This window comes from Falco rusticolus, chromosome 2, assembly GCF_015220075.1.
Source record: "Falco rusticolus isolate bFalRus1 chromosome 2, bFalRus1.pri, whole genome shotgun sequence".
NCBI classification, from domain to species: Eukaryota; Metazoa; Chordata; class Aves; order Falconiformes; family Falconidae; genus Falco; species Falco rusticolus.
Window position 1 is genome coordinate 62837395 of NC_051188.1, and position 19262 is coordinate 62856656.

Sequence of the window (19262 nt, forward strand, 5' to 3'; positions counted from 1 at the left end):
ACGTTTGTAGCCCTGGCAATGGAAAAGCTATACATTCAAAAATCTGGCACATGCACAAAGATGTGCACTGACATTCACAGAACATTTCCTAAGGTTGTAGTTGCTTGAATTTCAGCTCCTTAATTATCAGGACGCCTTCCAGAAGACATTTTCAGGGTTCTTTTCACAGTTGACTCTTCTATCTGAAAGGCTTCTCCTAAGATTAGATTTCCTGTGGAACGTGACCTGATATATCCATGAATTTCTAGACTAGTTGCCTTTTACCACTCAGAATTTTTGTCTAGGTTGAAGAAGACCCTATTAACCAATGGTCATTTTTGATGCAGAAGTCAGGTATGAAGTAAAGCCAACACAGCCAGAACATGTTGGCCTTAATCCATGTAGTATGCAGTGAGTAGCCTGTGAGTAGTGAGTCTGACACTATCAAAAACTAATAGTCTTGGTGCATATGTATGGATAATCATCAGGTCTGACATGTCCCAGAGGTGTTGTCCTCAGGGTGCTTGTTCTGCACAGTAGGCATGCAGAATTTCTTAGACACAAGTACAGAAGCCTTCTGCCATCCCCAAAACCGTAAAAGGCTTTGTCTAGACAAGACAACATTTTTGGCATAATTACTCTCTTGCATTTTAATTTTGCATGCAAATAATTAGAACTGGGGTGTTACAATTTCAGGCAGGTCATGCTACTTGTAGAGACCTGAACCAAACTCTTACAGGCCACTGGGAAAAGAAAAGAAGCTAAAACACTGACAAAGCAGTACAGCGTCTTATAAGAAAAGATAAAAGTTAACGTAGTTTTAAACACAACATTAATTAATATAGTTACTGAAAGATGATGAAGGAATATGATCCTCTTTCACAACTCTGTGCCTCTGGACTGATTGACAGCAACTGGATACACACACACACACTCATTTTTGCTTTGGAAATTATTCATTGTCACTTTTAATAGCAGAAAGTTCTCTACATTTAGATAAAGCAATGGAAGGTTACAAGGAAATAAAAGGAAAGTAGATTGTTGTTGCCAGCCTACCATTCATTTCCCTGTTCATGTACATTATGTGCAGTACAACTGTGTGTGGTGCCAAATAAGGACCCCAAAGTGGAGTAAGGAATTAAGACAGACCAAAAGATATACTTTTTCTGGGTGTTTTTCTGGGTTATCAGTTTCTCAGCCTGGTTCACCGTGCAGCTGTGCAATGGGAGAGCATACGGATGGGGAGATATGACATGTGAACTCGCTCTGCCACAAAAATAAATGTTCATCTAAATGGGGCCTCAGTCGATTTATCATTCAAGCAAGTAAACTAGTTCATTACATTGGATGTGCTGTACTCAAACTATAAAAAAATCCTTATCTCCATAGTAAATATGCAAACCTGGGAACTCAAATTCAATTTATTTTTTGCTTGGTACAAATACATCTGACATAATCATCTAGCTTTGTAGATGTGCTTGAAACAACCGTGCACACTCTAAATGGCTTTAGGAATGCTGAAATATAAGAATTCTTGGTAAAATTACTGATACCGGGATTATATGAGTAATCAAAATCCTAACACAGTCTACGTATTTTCTTGCTATTCCTATATTCTAGAATGGCTCCTCTATAAAAAGCATCTAATTTGGAATATAAATTATTACATTTTAGGATATTTACGCTGCTTTGTAAGTAGAGTAATTATTCTGGAACGTGCTCATTTACATTTTGGATTAGTGCCTGCAGAATGGCTCAGAGGAGTAATTATTTTGGAAGAGCTATTCTGATCGATTTCGGCATCTGAGGCCCTGCAGACCATATGTGTTACCAAAGGCAGTCCAGAACTCCACAAAGTACTAATTGAGGCCTTTGACTTAAAAGGCTTCGACACTATTTGATCTAATATTCAGAATTAACTATTTATAGTAAAAAAATACAGTTATCACGGCTTTCGGGCACTATTCATAAGCCAGCAAAACACAGTATGCAATCATTAAATGCCTAGTGTGGGAACTCAAGCGCAACACAAAGGAAATGTATTTGCCTACAATATGCCGTTAGGGCCTTGATGTCCCCATGGAAAATGCTTTGTGCTATGACGCACTGGGTATTCACTCATAAACTATAAAAACTGGAAGAAAGATTCAGCTGGCCCTGATGTGTAGGTGCCAGGTTTTCATTGAGGTGGTCAACGAGCTAACTAAGAAGTCCAGACCAAGTTCTTTTCTTCAGTACAGCACCCACAGGATGCCAGGCCAAAAGCCCACGGGGGAAATGTCCACCAGCACAGCACCAAGGGTGAGGGGCTTTCTGGGCCCAGCAATGCTCCTTTGTCACTCACTAGTATGGTCACATCTTTATATCTCTGTCAAGTAATAAGAACAGTAGGATGATTCCTAGCTTATTTGTGCTCCTGGAGAATAAGGCTTTGCCTACAGTATATCTCTGAATTGCTTTCATGGCTCACATAATTTTTCCCATGGAAAAAACCCAAGGTAGCGTATTCAAGGAGCAAAAATCTCCCGAGAGATCTTGTTGTGGAGGACTCCTCATTCCACTGGGATGAAAGAAATGCTTGTCCTACAGGAATGGTTGCGGGGTCTGCCCCAAGCAGTGTACTTAACAAAACCTCAAGATTTACACTACTAGGAAGGAGAAATCAGAACCTATTCATTAGTTGTTCCATAATAGATTTAAAAATACAAACTTGCAAGGTCACTTACATAAAGCCTGCAATACCATATGCTCAACACATTCCAGAACACTAAACACATGAATCACTGCAGTTATATTCATAAAAATACTCTTCTACTCCCCCAGCACATCACATAATGATGTAGTTACAGGAACTTTTTTTCAGGTGGCAGCTGATTTAAGAGGTTCCTCCATTTGCTGCTTATTCCTGCCCCGTAGCTATAATTGATCACTTCCTCGGTTGTGCTAGTTTAATTCTATGGAGCTGTGCCAGCCACCATACTGGGTTTAAAAAAACCCAAAACAACAAACAAAACCCCACCAATACTTCTTGAAAGTTGCTTGAAGAAAAACCTTGGGTTATTTCAGTGATGTAACTCGCTCCAGCACTGCTGAGGAGGCAATGACCTCCTGCTCAGTCGTAGGAATGAGCAGACGAAGGTGGGGAGGGTAAGAGCTCTTAAACCACCTTTGCAATCAGAGACAGCAGATTGATCAAGCTGGATTCTGAAAGAACAGCATGAACAGGGATGTAATGGAGCATGTAACCAGAAAGTGTCCCTCTCAGAAACATTTCCATGGTTTTTAAACAGTAAAGAAAAACAGTAGCTATACGATAACATGTCTGCATAAAATTGACAAACCTATGAATGTCCCAAGCCAATAAGTGGCAGAGATGTATGAGCTGAGCTGAGACCAGCATGCAGGGACTCTATAGGTTCTTTAATTATTAGACCTTCTAAAAAGTCTCTTTAAAAGATGTATAATAATAAAAATAGTAAAACTGAATGTTATCAAAACACATTAAGTTAAGATGTTTTTTAACCTGGACTCTACTGAAATGTAATTTTATGCTAGCCCTTTTTAAACGCTCTCTGTGTATATTCTGTGTGTGTATATATATGTAGATACACACACACTAATAAATGGTATGAATCCTCATCTATGTTTGCATTGTTCATACAAGCATTCAGACTCAATAAACCTGTGGGGGTTCTTTCTCACCTTCACTGGAATAAGAAGAAAGCCTCAGTGGAACTGACAGAATTAAGCCATTCTTAAATAAGCACTGGTGAAAGATGAAGCAAAGCCTCCTTGCGTTGATATTTAAAATAAGGTCAGTTGGCAGACAAATTTCCAATGTAACCGACTTACTAATCAATACAGAAGTACTCTCATTTGTTCCATAAAATTAATTCAATTAGCTTAAGAAATTTATGGTGTTCCGAATACTGAATGCTAGAATAGATGCATGTGTGGGGAAGATGGAAGGCAACCATGACCAGTGTTTTGATAGAAGTTTTTTCAAGAAGATATTGCTTCTTCAAGATGAGTTAATTTATCTGGGAGAAAAACAGGGGGAAAATCCACTACGGTTTTATGTGGTTTAGGGCTCTTGGTGTGTTGCTGCATATTTTATGAAAGCAGGAATGCAAAAACCCCTCTCCTCTGAAAACTTCAACGGTACCAGAGAAAAAGCTAAGACATTCACAAATTAAATCCTGCTTTAACTTACTTTTCCCTGAAAAACATTATTTTTTTTCATTCTGCTGCTTTTAGAAATCAAACAGCAGGAATTATGAGAATCGATATTTTCTTTTTCTACCATTTGATGGAAAGGCTAGCAGTTTTCCTGTAACACGTGTCTTGAGAACTGTTGTCTGTAAAATAAGAACTTGATCATAGATACAACGGCCTTTCTTTAACATAAGAAACTGTTAGTTTACAAAGAGGGCTCAGAAGAAGTCCTGTTTCAGTGAACAGAGTGGAGGCAACAAGATGCTACTTCCACACTGACAGCATTATGGGCTCCGATTTAGTAGTGGGGACGGCACAGCTGAGGGTGGCTCAAATGATCAGACTCAGTCTTCTGTCCTGCCTCTTCCAAGAACTGAGTTTGCTCATTCATATGAGAAGGCCAAGGGGGTACCTTAGTGCTGTCTGCAGCTGCTTCACGGAAGGGTATAAAGAAGACGGAGCCAGCCTCTTCTCAGGGAGGCATAGTAGAAAGAAGGAGAGGCGATGAGCACAAGCTGTAACACTGGCAATTACCAACTTCATACAAGAAAAATATTTTCACCATGAGGGTGGTCAGACACTGGAACAGGAGCCCAGGGAAGCTGTGGACAATCCATATGTGGAGATAGGCAAAGCTTGACTAAGAAAAGCCCTGATCTTGCTTTGAGCAGGTGAGTTGGGAGACTGCCTCCAGCGGTCTGCCCCATTCTCTATGCTCTGATTCTGTTCAGACAGCAGATCCATTTGTGCAACCACCCTGGAAGTACTACTGGTGGTGCTAGGTAGCTGTCACTAGATATGATTTACTTGAGATGTCTAGACAGGTAACTGAGGCAGTTCAGCACCTGGCTGATGGATGGGCTCAGGCTGAAGGAACCGGCTGGGCATCAGAGTTGAAGTAACCACTTTAGGTCTCCACAGCTTCCCTTTCCTAGTTGGTTACATCTCAGAAAGGTCCCACTGATGTCTCTTGTCTTTGTCTCCTTCTCACTCCAGGACTCTTCACTGCTGAACTGTGGACATTATAGGTATTACTGACATAGAGAGAAAAATTTATTTTCAGTGTCCTTACATACAGACCTACAATGTGAACATATACCCAGATAACCTGTGTCAAGGAAAGAAAGCTTACTTGTCCCTAGGTACTCTACCATCATCACTCTCTTTAGCCTCAGAGCTTTTTCCTATTTGGTCTTGTGCCTCCTGTTGTTTTCCATTCATACAACTAAAGCAGTAGTCTGGGCTCTTATTACCAACTGCCTCAAAGTCCTCTTCTCTGGCCTTGACAAGAGCCACTAACATTTGTTCATAATGTTGCTGCAGAGATGGCTTTGATTTATCACTATGACAACATCAATCCTCAGTGCTGCATCCCAACATGGCTTCTGCTTTCCCCATTGCTTCAGTCACTAAACACTTGACTTCAAATACCATCTACAGAGAAATCACTTGCTCCACTGCTGAACTGCAGTTTCCTCTGGGATGGAGCTCCAGCAATGCACAACACTAAACATCAGGTTTAGGAAAGGAAATAAAAAGTTGTAGTCTATACAATGTTAAATAAGGGTGGTTCTATATAGGCTGAGTATAATAGTCAAATAGGAACTGAAAATGTTCTGAAAAAGATTAATTGTGTTATTACTTTCTGACATGTTAAAATTTCTCACTGGCTTTTGAGATTTACCCAAATGAGTGGGTGGTTTAAAAGGCTTTTATCAAAACTTTCGTGATATTTAAACTCAGAAGTACTTTACTTGACTCTTGGAGGAAGCCACTGCCTGAGCTGCGTGTGGCTGATGGAGGGGTATGGCACTGCGCAGTAGCAGTAGTTTATCAGAACCTGGCCTTAGATTTAAACTCCCCTTGAAATACTCTCCACTTACATCCTGCTCTGACTTTAAAAGCTAAATTTTATATTCCTTTTAACAAAACAGCTTATAACTGAGGCAAAATGGACAATGGCAGCTTCCAATTCTGTACAAGGATATATATGTATGTGCAAATTTCTATTTGTTATATACCTATACAGAAACTTGACAAAGCATTAATTTTTTATATAGCACTTCTGAGCCATGCTTGATATAGTGTTGCATTTGGCTACAATTCAAGATGTAGCTTCATATTTATATGCTATTTTACATTGAAATATGATTGCATGCTTTTAGATTTACAAAACTCTAGTCTTGCCAGGAAATTCTTGCCTGTAAAGCTATTTTAGGACTTTATCAGTTAAAAAGCTTAAGAGCTAAATTTTGTCCTCACATTGACTTAAATGGATACTGCGTATGCATATTCAAAGGAAAACTTTGGCTTTAACTTTGATTTAATTGTTTAGCATGGTTAGAATTACATACTTAAAAATCCAGGGTGATTAATGAGACTGGTGACAGTTTTTGAACTCCTAATGTTTCTCTGATGCTTGGAAAAAGCTCTAAATTTCTTTCTCTGACACATTATACAAACAATAACTTAAATCCCCATGTGGTTTCTATTTGTCACAAATACAGATGATTTAAAAGTTGTAATGAAGAAATTACTTTGAAAAGGAAATTTTCACATAGCATATTTCCTTCTTTCACTTTTTCTTACCGAACAGTTAAGCAACTGAAACATCTCCAGTGTTCAGAATCAATTTTAGTATTGCACAGAAAATTTGAAATATACCTGATTTTTTTTCTCCTTAGGGAAGTGTTTCTAGCTCTTTTGTAAAATTCTGTGGAAAATATGTACTGTTTTCTAACTGACCTGGAGACTTGAGCCAGTAAAGCAAAGACACTTGGTCAGTAGCTGCTCCTGGCAGCCATTACAAATTTAGCAGCCCATTGGAATCCCCCAGGAATCCAAGGTTTAACTTAGGAAAACAAATACGTTTCCAACCCTAACCACTCCAGAAAACACTGAAAATACAAACTGGGAGTAAATCAATGCATTGTTCCTTTACTGACGGTGCAGACAGCCTGAATAAAGCCTGGAGAGATGGGAGTGACTAGACTACAGTAGACTACTAACTCAAAATCCTTAATGTGATCATTCAGGGCTAAGCTTCAACTGAATTATGTTTCTCATTTTAGCAGCAGCATTCAACTAATGTGCTTGCATTATGATTCTAAACCAGCTGTCAGTCTTCTCTGTGTGAAGACCATGAAAACCTCCCTCAAACCTGAAAAATATAACACATCGATTTTTGTATCACTCAGAAGTCGAGTCACAGAGGCCTTGTTGCATAAACTGCTAATTAACACAGAACAAAAGGCTAGTGTCTGCCCTAAGGAGCTTGCAGTTTAATTATGACTGGAGTCAGCATGTAAATACCAACAGAAAATAAATGAGCATAAGGGTTTACTTAAGATTTCTCCAGGGAAACAGTTTTAAGAGATGTCCATCTTCTTTCATCTCAGCTGTTTCTTTCTACCATCGAAGAAGTGATCCCATTTAAAAAACACCACCACTATTTTTAGTGCAAGGTGGGGTAGGGCATTTAACTTGGATTATTTCACTTTTTGAGGCTGGAGCGTAACCTTGAGGGGAGCTGGATCAGCAAACCCAATGGGAGGGCAAACAGCATCCTATGAGCAGTTGATGCTTCAGCCTGAGACCTGCCAGTGCAATGGAATCGCTGCCTTTGGGACTGCAATGGGTCACTGCTGCCAAAGAGCACAGCAACACATTAGGGTCACAGGGATCAGCTCAATAAGCATCAGTGTCATGCGCTGGCTCCAAGGAAGAGTTAGCACCAATAATGGTGTGTTTACAGAGTGAAACAGCAGCAGTGAAAGCACAGAGTACTTGCTTGAAGCATAACAGGTAGTGAAGGTCAGAAACTTTGACAAAGAGGAGGTGGGAGTCAGCGTTGCCTTACTACATGAGAAGACAGAGGCCAAACAGGAAGAAAATGGGAACAACCTACAAGATGAAGCCTGGGCAGTTAGGTATTGGCTGCATGTTAGCCGTTATCAGCACTATGTCTCGTGGTTGTCAAGCTAAATGGGCAAGAGCTGAAATTCCATGTTATTTCACCTCAAAGTGATGAACGTGCAATATACGTTTGCATACTTCAGTAACAAGGAACAGGTGAAGTCAAATAGCAGCAGAATTCCCCATATTTTGCAGCAGAACAGGACAAATTTCAGCATGGTATATGGCAAACTGCACCTATATTACAGCGTGTTGGCTATGGGACATGATACCTACCTTGCTCTCTTACTGTCATATGGATAAAGGAATGGCACTGTCTTTTCATTATAACATGCCTGATTTAAGGGATAGCTGTTATCACAGTGACATTTTTCTGTAGACTTTATACACAGAGTAGCTATTATAAAAGGTAGAAAGAACTCTTCTCTAAGTGTATTATCTGTACAGTTCAACTTGGCCCTGCTGAATCCCCCATGTAATTGTTATGCTTTGTTCAGCTTATAAGAAAACCTCTGCAGACCACCATGAATTTATGACACATGGCAGCTTTAAAATTGTTTGCAAAGGTTTAAAGACAGGAGTTGAATTCCCTGGACTAAAATTAATTTTAAATGCTTTAATGGGGTGAACTCTCTTACTGAAGACTGATGTGCCTGCAGGCTTTGTAAAACAGCGGCATTCTAGGATGCAGAGATATTCTCTGAGTCAGGTTGCTAAAGGATATCACACACCAATGGCAATTACCACTCTCCTTTTTGCGGTCACATACGATGCCATAAAATGGGCCCCAGACTTCCTTATTTAATTGCCTGATTTCTTTTCATCTCAAGCACAGGGCAAAAGAAATTCATTTAGCTCACCCTTGTAAAATAGCGCACATTTTCTTACTGTTACGCCTTTGAAATATTGCACATGACAGCAAATATTTAGAGAATTTCATGAATGGCAGAGACTTGTAAGCAGCTTTATCCTGGGGATATTTATTGGCACAAAGCTTCAGTGGCATCATGCTTCAATGGTATTGAAGAGGTAAGACAAGTTTCTGCTGGGGGATATGAGTGTGGGAAGACTCTTCCCACTTCAGAAGGGTGACTTGTCTCCTAGCCTGGCTACCTGAGGACCATGCAATTGATGTACAAGTCAAACATTTGCATACTTTTCATTAGACTGTTTTGAATGAAGAGAGATGATAATGCCATTTTGCAGCACTATTGTCATATTGCAGCTTTGATTTGACAGGTGATAGAGGTCCCAGACCCCAGTGTGATCTCAGACAAATTTTGAACAAATTGCTTCATGGAATGGACAAATTACAAGTTTATGCCTCAGTTTACTCAGGTGTGTATTAGGAAGAGCAGAAATTATAGAAATCCTGCCATCCTCACTGAAAATGGTCTGAGAACCCCTGATGAAGGAACTAAGCTAGTGTGAAGTTTTTAGTAGTATTACACAATTCAAAATTTATATGAGACATTGAAGTTTTTCACAAAATAATAAAAGATTTTGGGGTTCTGAGGCAAGGAATCCTAGGCAATCCAACCAATCCCAAGACAAAGACACTGCCAAGATTGGCTGTTGTTGATGTCTCAACAGTCATGCAGCATAAGGAGAAACAGGAATGATATGAGAGGTGGGGAGCAGAGGAGGAAAGGAGAAATGATCAGCGAAAGGAAGCAGAAAGGAGAACAGGTTAAGTGAGGCTTTGTTCTGCAGCATTCTCCTCTGGTACAAGCCAAAGTTGAAGTGCAGGACAACACAGCCCTAGCTTAAGTGGCTCCCATTAGATTGCTGCAAAGTGGTCAGCACTGCCTGTCCCTTTCACCTGCCTGTGACCTCTGTTCAGATGCAGAAAACCTGAAGGGAGAAAATATTCTGTACCTTTGAACCAGTGCCACCAGTTAGCTGCCTTCCCTGACATCCTGTGCTGACCTACCCATCCATTCCCAGTACAGAAGGCCAATGGTACCACCACACACCTGCCCTGTAGCGGGGCCCAGGAAATGCTGCTTTAAGGAACCACTTATTTTCCCCTTTTTTCTTCCCTACTGGTGGAGCACAGAGGTGGTAAGCAAGCATTTTGCTCTTCCCACTATGCCTGAGCTGCCAGCTTCTCCCAGGGAAGCATCTGCCAGTCTCTATGTAGGTCTGCCCTTGCACTAGTTAAGCAGGAAGAAACCCGGGTCCCTCTGATCTCCAGGCAGCAGGATGTCAGTGGCAGCGCCTACAGAAAAAAAGAAAAGACATTTTTGTTAAGAAACACATTTTCACACCTCAGAAGATAAAGCTTCATCTGTTAAAAGTTATGAAGTAGTGGTTAATATTTTTTTATAATGAGCTCTGGACTAAAAGATAGTTTAAAGAAATCATTCTTTTCACCCATTTGGCTTAGCAACAAAAAAGAAGAGGAACAGGACACCCACAGTAATAAAGACACAGGCTTTTAAACTCTGTAATCGCTCTGTTTTGCACAGAATGAATGAATCAGAAGCTCAATGAGCTACAGAAAAGAATTTTAGGGAAGCATGAAGACAGTCCTCCTCCGTAGTTGTATAATCTCACTAATGCCTGGAAAAATAAAACCTCTATATTCTTAAGATTTAATACCTCCTTTTATATTCCTTCCTATACAAATTCATATGTCTGTTCCCTAGCACATGTTGCCATTAGACTACTAGTTGTTCTGGTGCTAAAGAGGATTCAGAAGCAAAAACATTAAAAAGAAAAAAAGAAAAAACAACCAAAAACTTCACTGATTAGCTCACCATTCCCTCTCTGCTAGCTGCAGGGGGAAGAGATGGGGAGCCCGCCTTTAAGGGCTGTCACGGCCAGACTGCTAGAGATTACTGTCCTAGGGACCTGCTGGCTGAGCTACTTGGATAGTCAGTCCCTGACCCACATCCATCAAAATTAGCCAGGTTAAAGCTGAAAAAGGGTAAAAAGTGCTAGCACAAGTGAACCTGTGGAGGGGGCAGCGGTGGGGATTGCCAGGCACTCCCACTGAGGCATTGCTGCTGTCAGCAGAGGATGTGTGGTCACTCCCTCAGAGATGAAGACTGTGGGGACCTGAAGGTGTTTAAAAGGAAGGTTTCTGTTACTGAGCCTACACTGTGCTCAGCCTGGTGGTACCTAGCAAGCTGGCACCCCAGGGGTGTGAAAGAGGAATCATACAATTAGTTCCTCTTGGTGATATCTTCATAAGAGAGTAGTTGCACAGAACATATATGTATATTTTTGGGGAAAGCCCAGCCATGAAAATATGACTGCTAATACTTGGTGAGACAGAAATGATACTTCTCAGTCTAATTTTAGTGCGGTAAACTAGGGACAGAGCTCTAGCTAAAATATAAATGCTTGAGAATGTGATTCTGCATTTCATAGTATTTAAAAGAAGTGATACCTAGAATAATCTTTTGAGGAATTCATTTTGCAGTTGAAACAGCTGAACAGCTTCTCTAGAATTTTTTATTTATTTACATATCATTTGTCTTGCACTTAATTTCACATTCCGAGCCTAGCTGTGCTTAGGGACATTCAAATGTTCAAGTTCAAGAGGAGCACTTGTAAGGGGACATAGGTCTTTAATACTGTGTCTCTCAACTGAGCACGGCTTTAATTGTATTGCTATAGAAGCAACAGTCAAAAGATACATTAGGCAAACCTTGTAAGAATATGTAATAACTTTTATTAAACCAGCCTGTAAAAAACAGACAGCCTTTTGGATAGGCATGCCTTCAGGCCCGAAATCAAACCTCTTCATTGTCTTCAGTAAATGTTGCATCAGGATTGAATAGGCGTGGGAATTGGTTCCTGCCATAGGTGAGAATGAAAGATGACTGATCAGCCACTCATCAGTTTACAGAAAGAATCCCCACAGAGGAGTGCAGAAGGAGAGGTGAGGTGCCTAGAGGTGTGCCTCATCTCTCCAGAAAATGTTTCTCCCAAGTAGACAACTGCAGTTCCCTTTGTACATGCATTTGAACTTCATTATATACCTGGAATCTCTGAGGGTGACTTTTCTTTGTGGTTCAGAGCAAAAATAAAGTATTACTAACCCTGTGGCGTAAAGCAAGCGTTACCTTATTTGATGTCTTGTCACTTACTGAAGTGAAACACTGGGGTCTATTTTACAAGCTCACGAGCTCTGATTCGATTCCAGCATTTGATTCCCACCTTCCCCACCACAAAGGCCCTATCTCATGAATTTATGTGTGGTTTATCTTCTACCCAAATTAATTGGTCAGCCTCTTCTATGATCAACTGGACGATTGTACTAGACACAGAAAGGATCTCAAATATATGCTGAAACAGTCAAGTTCTCCCAGGCTACAACCTCACATCAAAGCCTTTCCCTTCTTACAACACACGCGTATGAAGGATCTTCCAGACATGGTGGTCCAATGTGCAGGGAATCTCCTGTCATATGATTTAATGCACAGCACCTTGTGTACTGGGACAGAACAGACTTAAGTCCAGCTGAAAGGCGGTAAAAGCTACTATCATGTATAGGTGTGCTTAAAGGTAATGTGTACATTAAACATCCTTCAATGTATACCGAAGCAGCAATTAAACATTCCTTTGGTCAGTGGCAGCTGTAGTACTAAGATAATGCCCAACAAAGCAAGAGCAAAACCAAAGCTATGTGAACTGATAGGTTTCCCAGGGGCTTGCTTGCAGAAACAGGATCTGGTAGCACTGATTTATTTTGCAGCTGGGTGAGAGACAGTCAGAAACTGAGTACAATGCCAGGAGGAAAAGAGAAATCCAGTAGTGTGTGTTGCCTTCAGGCAGTGCTTTTTTGGGTAAGTAATGTTTTTTGGGGGAAAATACTAACCAAAAGGGCATGTCTGAATTCCTGAAAATGGAAGTTGCCTCCTCCTTAGTATTACAATGGTGAGGAGAACAAAACTTTAATTTTTTTTAAAATTTTTTTTGGTGTTAAATATTTGAAGACTGTACCAAAGAAATTCTTGGTCCACAATTAGCTACTTCTAAGATTAAAACTGTCCTGTGAGTTCCAAGTATCAACATTGGGTGCTTGAACTAACAATCAAAACAGTTTCCATGGCAAATGGAAAAATTTCACAGTGAAATGAGGATTCATTTGTTCAACCTGTTTTGCTTTAGCGAGTTTGCAGGGAGTGTGCAACACAGCCACCTCAGTTATTTAAGTCATTGAACAGCACACAGCTGGCCTGGTAGCATTTTCTTTCATCAGGTTAATTTTGAGACAGGACAAGGGAGATGAAACTGTAAAGATTTTGCAATTTTTAATTAAGAAATTATGTAAGTATATGAACAGCCACATGATGAACAAAGTAACCAGACATGAAAGAGTTTATGTTTACACAATACAGTAATAAAAAAGAGTCATATAAGGAGAGAGCTACCTTCCTTCAACCTACTAGAAACAGTGTATCCTGAATTACCTCTCATTGTGCTTTCATGAGCCCCCTCGTGCTTATCATCATCATCTTTATCAGAATTACCAGCAGAGCTGAGCCACATAAAAATGTTGTTGAAAAAGAATTAAGACATCGGGCATTGCAAACTGTATAGCACCCTAAGAACAGGCATGTTTTCTGTCAAAGTAAAAAATAATGTGACATATGCACGTGGATGGAAATGCAGGCATTGCTGGAGGAAGAACTTGAAAGTTTCCACGTGAACTTTGCCTCCTTCCTTTCTAAGACAGCAGCTGCCCGGCTGCCCGCTGCCTGCAGCGCTGCAGGGCCTGAGGGCAAGGCAGAGCCCCGCAGCTGGCACTGCACGGTGGGGCTAGGGCCAGCTGCACCGACGCAAGGGCGTGATTAAGTGTTAATCTGCAGCAAGGCGGCAAATTGTATTTTACCTGATCAGCCAATTAACCTTTATTTCTGAAGAAGGCCGAGCTCTCATCAGGAGAGGCACTCAGGTGGACTTGTGGGGACTGAGAGACTCCTCCGTGTTTGTTTCTGTAGGAGACAAAGGTGCTCAGCTCTGAAAAGCATGTCATGTTTTAACCCATGAGAGGGTGAAGAGATGGCTTCAAGCACCATGTTTATGACAGCAGAGAACCTTATACACAAAAATATAGCCTTGTATAATTAATACTGATATGGCCAGACCCTTATGAAGAGGTATGAAAAGAACTTGGGAATTTATCTTCTGTTTCCATATATTTGGTTCAGAAACCGTTCAAACACGGACTGATTTGTCCAACGTTAACATGTAACTGCACTCTGCTGAGTTGCTGCTGCCCTCTCCCTTGTCTCCCAGAACTTTTCCTCACCTTTTAAATTCCCCTGGCTCAGTGGAATATCATCAGCCTACATTTGGGTAATGAACATGAAAAAAGTAGTCATGAGAGTGAAGTATATAAACAAAGGAGATGTTAAAAGAAATTGAAAAAAAGTGTTTTAAAGATAAAGGTTAAAATAGCATTTAAAATAGCTAGAAGAAAAAGAAAATCAGCAAATAATCAAAGCCTTTTGATAAAAACTCTGATTCCCTTCCTGATGGTAAGCAGTGTCTTATTCAGTAAGACCAGTCAGACTCCTCACAGATTATGAGATTTCTTTAAGTTTATTGTAACTTGAGCAATAGGAACAAAAAAATGCCTTAAGTCTTATTAAAAGTGGTAATGATAATATAAACTTTATTCCTTTAATTTCAAAAGCATTTTCTGGGAGATTTAAAAGAATTTATTTAACCTCAGAAGAGCAACTTGAAAGATTACTGTTGAGTGACAGGGCAACTCTTGAGCAGTTTTTACTCCAAAGGCTGCAATGTCAGTTCAGAACTTCCTTGAATTATTTGAGGACTAATTCCAGAATTAGTGTGGTTTCATGCAGTGTAATTGAGATCAGAACGAGGTCAGAAGATTTCTTCATGTTACCTCAACTGGCTGTCCAACAAACATGAGTATATTCCCCTTTTCTCTCACTGACAATATCATGGACTAACCTGGGATTATTAACAGGTTTCTCCAGTATTAAAACTGACCAGTAATATTGCTAGCATTTTTTCAAAAAGCACAAAAAAAATATTTATTCTCATAGGAATTAATTTAATACCAGTGTGTAAAAAGCTGCTCTGAAAAGGTATTGTTTTGGTGTGTGTATATATACATATTTTTTTTTAATGCATTCCTATACAGATGTATTTAAGCTGCTGTTTTATCAGAAAGCATTCCCTCTGATGACAGATGTCTCTTTAAATTCGTCCCTGTTTCAGTTACTTCTAACAAAAAATGAGGGGATCTGACATTAGTCAACCACATAATTTGAAATTTAATTATAAAAAATATTTCTGTATCCTGTTGCAAAGTGCTGGTATTCAAATCTCTGCCTGTTGCAAAACATGTTGCTGTTTACCAGAAACATAAAAATTGCACAGACAGTAATGAAAACTGCTTAAAATATGTAAGCAAGAAAAATTTCTGACACGTTTGTAATATTACGGTATATTGGATTTCAGCTGAAAAAGCACAAATTCCTAAAAATATCCATGTGTGTTCACACACACGTCCCAAAATTTCAATTGTTCTTTAAGAAAGTAGCAGAAAAACAAGTTCACTAATTAGATGTACCCAGTAAAGAAAAATAGAGTTCCTAAAATATTTTATATTATGGTGGGTATGTGCAGAGAAACGTCACAGTTACTTTTCAATCATTTAAAGGTGTAATACTTTTGTTGCAGATTTTAAGCCTTAATCTACATTGTAACACCTGTGTTATGTGTATGACTGGTTTCATAGGCTATGCAGCTATCAGTCAGATTCCACTATATGAAAGAACAATTTAATGAAATAATTTTATGTTAGTCTGGTTAAACCACACGTATCCTGTCTGTGTATCCACAAATTTTAAGCTGTAGGTTATTTATAACGCTTTGTCCAATATTATGGCAACTGAGAATGGTATTGCATAGACATTTGGTATCAACATAGTTTATTTATTACATATAAACCGTGCAAATACACTTTTTAAAGTTATTGTAAGAATTTCAGTAATTTTAAAGTCAAGCACATGCTGTCAACATTAATTTTACAGTGTAAATATTAAGAGAGAAGATTTTATTAAAAATCTTAGTTAACAAAAGAACTTTGGAATGGAAATTCTCTTCTTCAGAGAGTTGCAGAAGGCATTGCTCTCTGTTACTGCCTCTAGGCCTGACCACAGAAGAAATATGAAATATTGAACAAACGGAGCTTCTCAGAAACTCCAGGCTGAATTTTCCACATCCCATATAATCGTCTAAGAACAACCCTAAAATAACGGGAGGCCAGACTCCTGGTAAAACAGCCAGTAAAGAACCATATCTAACTTTATCCCATCCTTCAATAAGACCTATAGAATGACCTAGAAAAGGCATACAGTCTTCTTACGTATTTATTGTAATCCAGTTGACAATGCTGGATGTAAACAGGCTTAGCAAGGATAGAAATCTTCCTTTTTTAAAATTTTTTCTTGCACTCTCTAAAAAAATTTCTCAGCCTTTTTCAAAAGACTTAAATTCTTCTGTCACCCTCAACAGATCACCATCCCACCATTATTGAGAATAGATCAGTTGGTCAATACTGTGATAATAGCAACAGTTTTTGGATGGCAAAATTGCTGTAGATGCTGTACAACTGAGATTAATGAATAGAGAATCCTTGCTACAGGTATGTCTCCCTAAGCAGCTGAAAAAAACTTGTGTTACAGTAGTAGAGAAATTCATATTTCACTGTGGATCAGGCGGAGTTGTAACTTTCTCATCCTTTTTAAATGATTCAGCCCATCTCTGAGACTATGTCTGTTATCAGATCAGTGATTTCTTGCCAACCTCTGGTTCCAGGTAAGCGCTACAGCCAGACCTCAGCTCTCTTGTGAGGTGAGGTACAGGAAAACATGATCTTTCCTCTTCCCTGTTATCACAGAGAAGACACCAAGGTTTGGGGGCTGGAAGCGAGCCCAGTGAACCAAGACCCTGAATCCCATGAGACACTTGGTGAAATGCGGGTGTCCTCTGAGATCTTGTCACCTCTGCTGCCAGAGAGTACATCCATCAGCCCCGGCTGCGCCCTGTCCTAGAGCTCATTTGGTTCAGTGGTCATTGTCTGTGAAAATCCCTTCTTAGACAAAGCAGCCCATGCTGATCCTACCAGACTTTTTTGGGGAAGGCATCAGCCAGCTTTCCCCAAGGTCAGTAGGCAGCACAAAGCTTCCAAGATCATGAGGATCCCAACAACTCCGTGCATGATCTGAAGAGATGTACCTGTGCAGAGCAAAATACTGGTTTTGTAACAGGTTTTCATCTCTCCCAGATCCAGATCCAGGTCTTAGAATCAAACAGGCAAAATTCTCTAACCTTAGTGTCTTTGTGGCACTCTAATTACCATTTGACAACACAGCATTGATTCACAGGCTGATTTGTCACCCTGAGTGACAGCAAATGTTTCAGAAAAAGATGAAAGAAAACACAGAATGAAGAGGAGCAGAATAATCTAGCCATGGGGGAAATATCTACCTAACCTCTACTGGCTCTCTTGTGCCATACTGCACCGTATATGCAAGGTATATCCTGCAAGTTTCTTATCCTAATTAACTATGAATGTCCTTATTACCTGTATAAAAGTCCAATCATTTTCAAATCCTGCTAAGCCCTTTACCTATATCTTCTAGCTATCAGTCTTAATAATTACACATTGCATATAGAGCATTTCCTTTAAACCATGTTTAAAATTGTTGTTTGCCAATTTCACAGGCCATCCCCTTTCTCTCATATTATGAGACCCATAAAAAGAATCTCCCAGTCTACATTCTCTATTTAGATTTCCAATGGTTTATCTCTGTCTTTTAGTCTGTCTTACTTGTCTTCTTCCTAGCATGAACTATCTCAGGCTCTCATGATGCAGAGGTTTCTGCATAATCCTCATGATTTTAGCCCATTACCATGAAAATTCAATTCAGGCTTTATTTTGTTTTGCTTTGTTGTTCTTAGATATGACTACCATCATTTGGCATACTCTCAGTTTACATAACCATATTCTTCTCCATCTTCTTGTCTATCTTAGCATTGTTTGATTTTTATTACTGATGATACATTATGAACAGAGATTTTCATTACAGTTCAGATGGTGAAAAAAATGTTTTTTTCTGTGTGCTGACTGTCACTTTTGATTCCAGCAGTCCATAGAAAATCTGTTTAATTCAAAATAGATAGCATTATTTATCATACATACCTACAATTATAAAAATTTTCTGACAGGATTTAATAAAAGCACTTTGGATCTCAAGGCTGTGTGCTTTTTTATTAAAGATGGTTTGGGATTTTTCAATAAAACATTTTTATTTTGGAATTCAACTTTTATTTCAAATGTTCTGCCTTTCTAAAGAAACATTCGGTGGCAACCTTTCTATGTGTGTTAAGATCACATGAAATTATGACAAAAAGGGGCGGTGGTATGTGTGAGAGAGAGAACGAGGAAGGAAGGGAGGAAGATGGCCAGGGCTGCAGAATCGGGGCTCTTTCCCAGGATGGAGAGTGCTGAGGTATAAGACACTGAGTGCTGAAGTCCACTGATGTGTCCTTGGATTTTCTGTCTACCAGGAGCTCCTGGCATTTCAACAAAAAGTTGGAAAGATCCAAACTTTTCAAAGCGCAAATTTTCATACAAAATGCAATTCTTGGGTTTTGTCAGTCCCATCCCTCAGAATCTGCTGTTGTGCTGAGATTTTCACAAATAGACATTTTCTTTGCAAAGGCAGTGCTTATTTTCCCCTGTTATGTTCATTGCAGCATTTTGTAATTCTAATTTTGGTTACCGCTCCACTTAATTTACTAGTTACTGAAGAAATGGTTCTCTGGTTTTGATCTCATGAACATCCCTTACAATATTTTTGAAAGAGATGCAGCATTTACTGCCATCACATTGTTTGGTACAGAAACTCATTTTAGTGCATTGCTTCATGTTCCTACCCTTCTTTTCTCTTATACTTCAGAACTGCTACCCCAAACCTACTCACAGAATTGTGTTAAACTGTACTGATGAATGTTAGCTATTATTTGGAAAAATTAACAAACTTCTCCCAGCTACCTTCCTGTTTTTCTATTAGGAACACATTTCAATGGACGTATTAATTTTTCCATGCTTCAGGGACCAAAGTGACAAGTTATTTTTCGATTGTTTT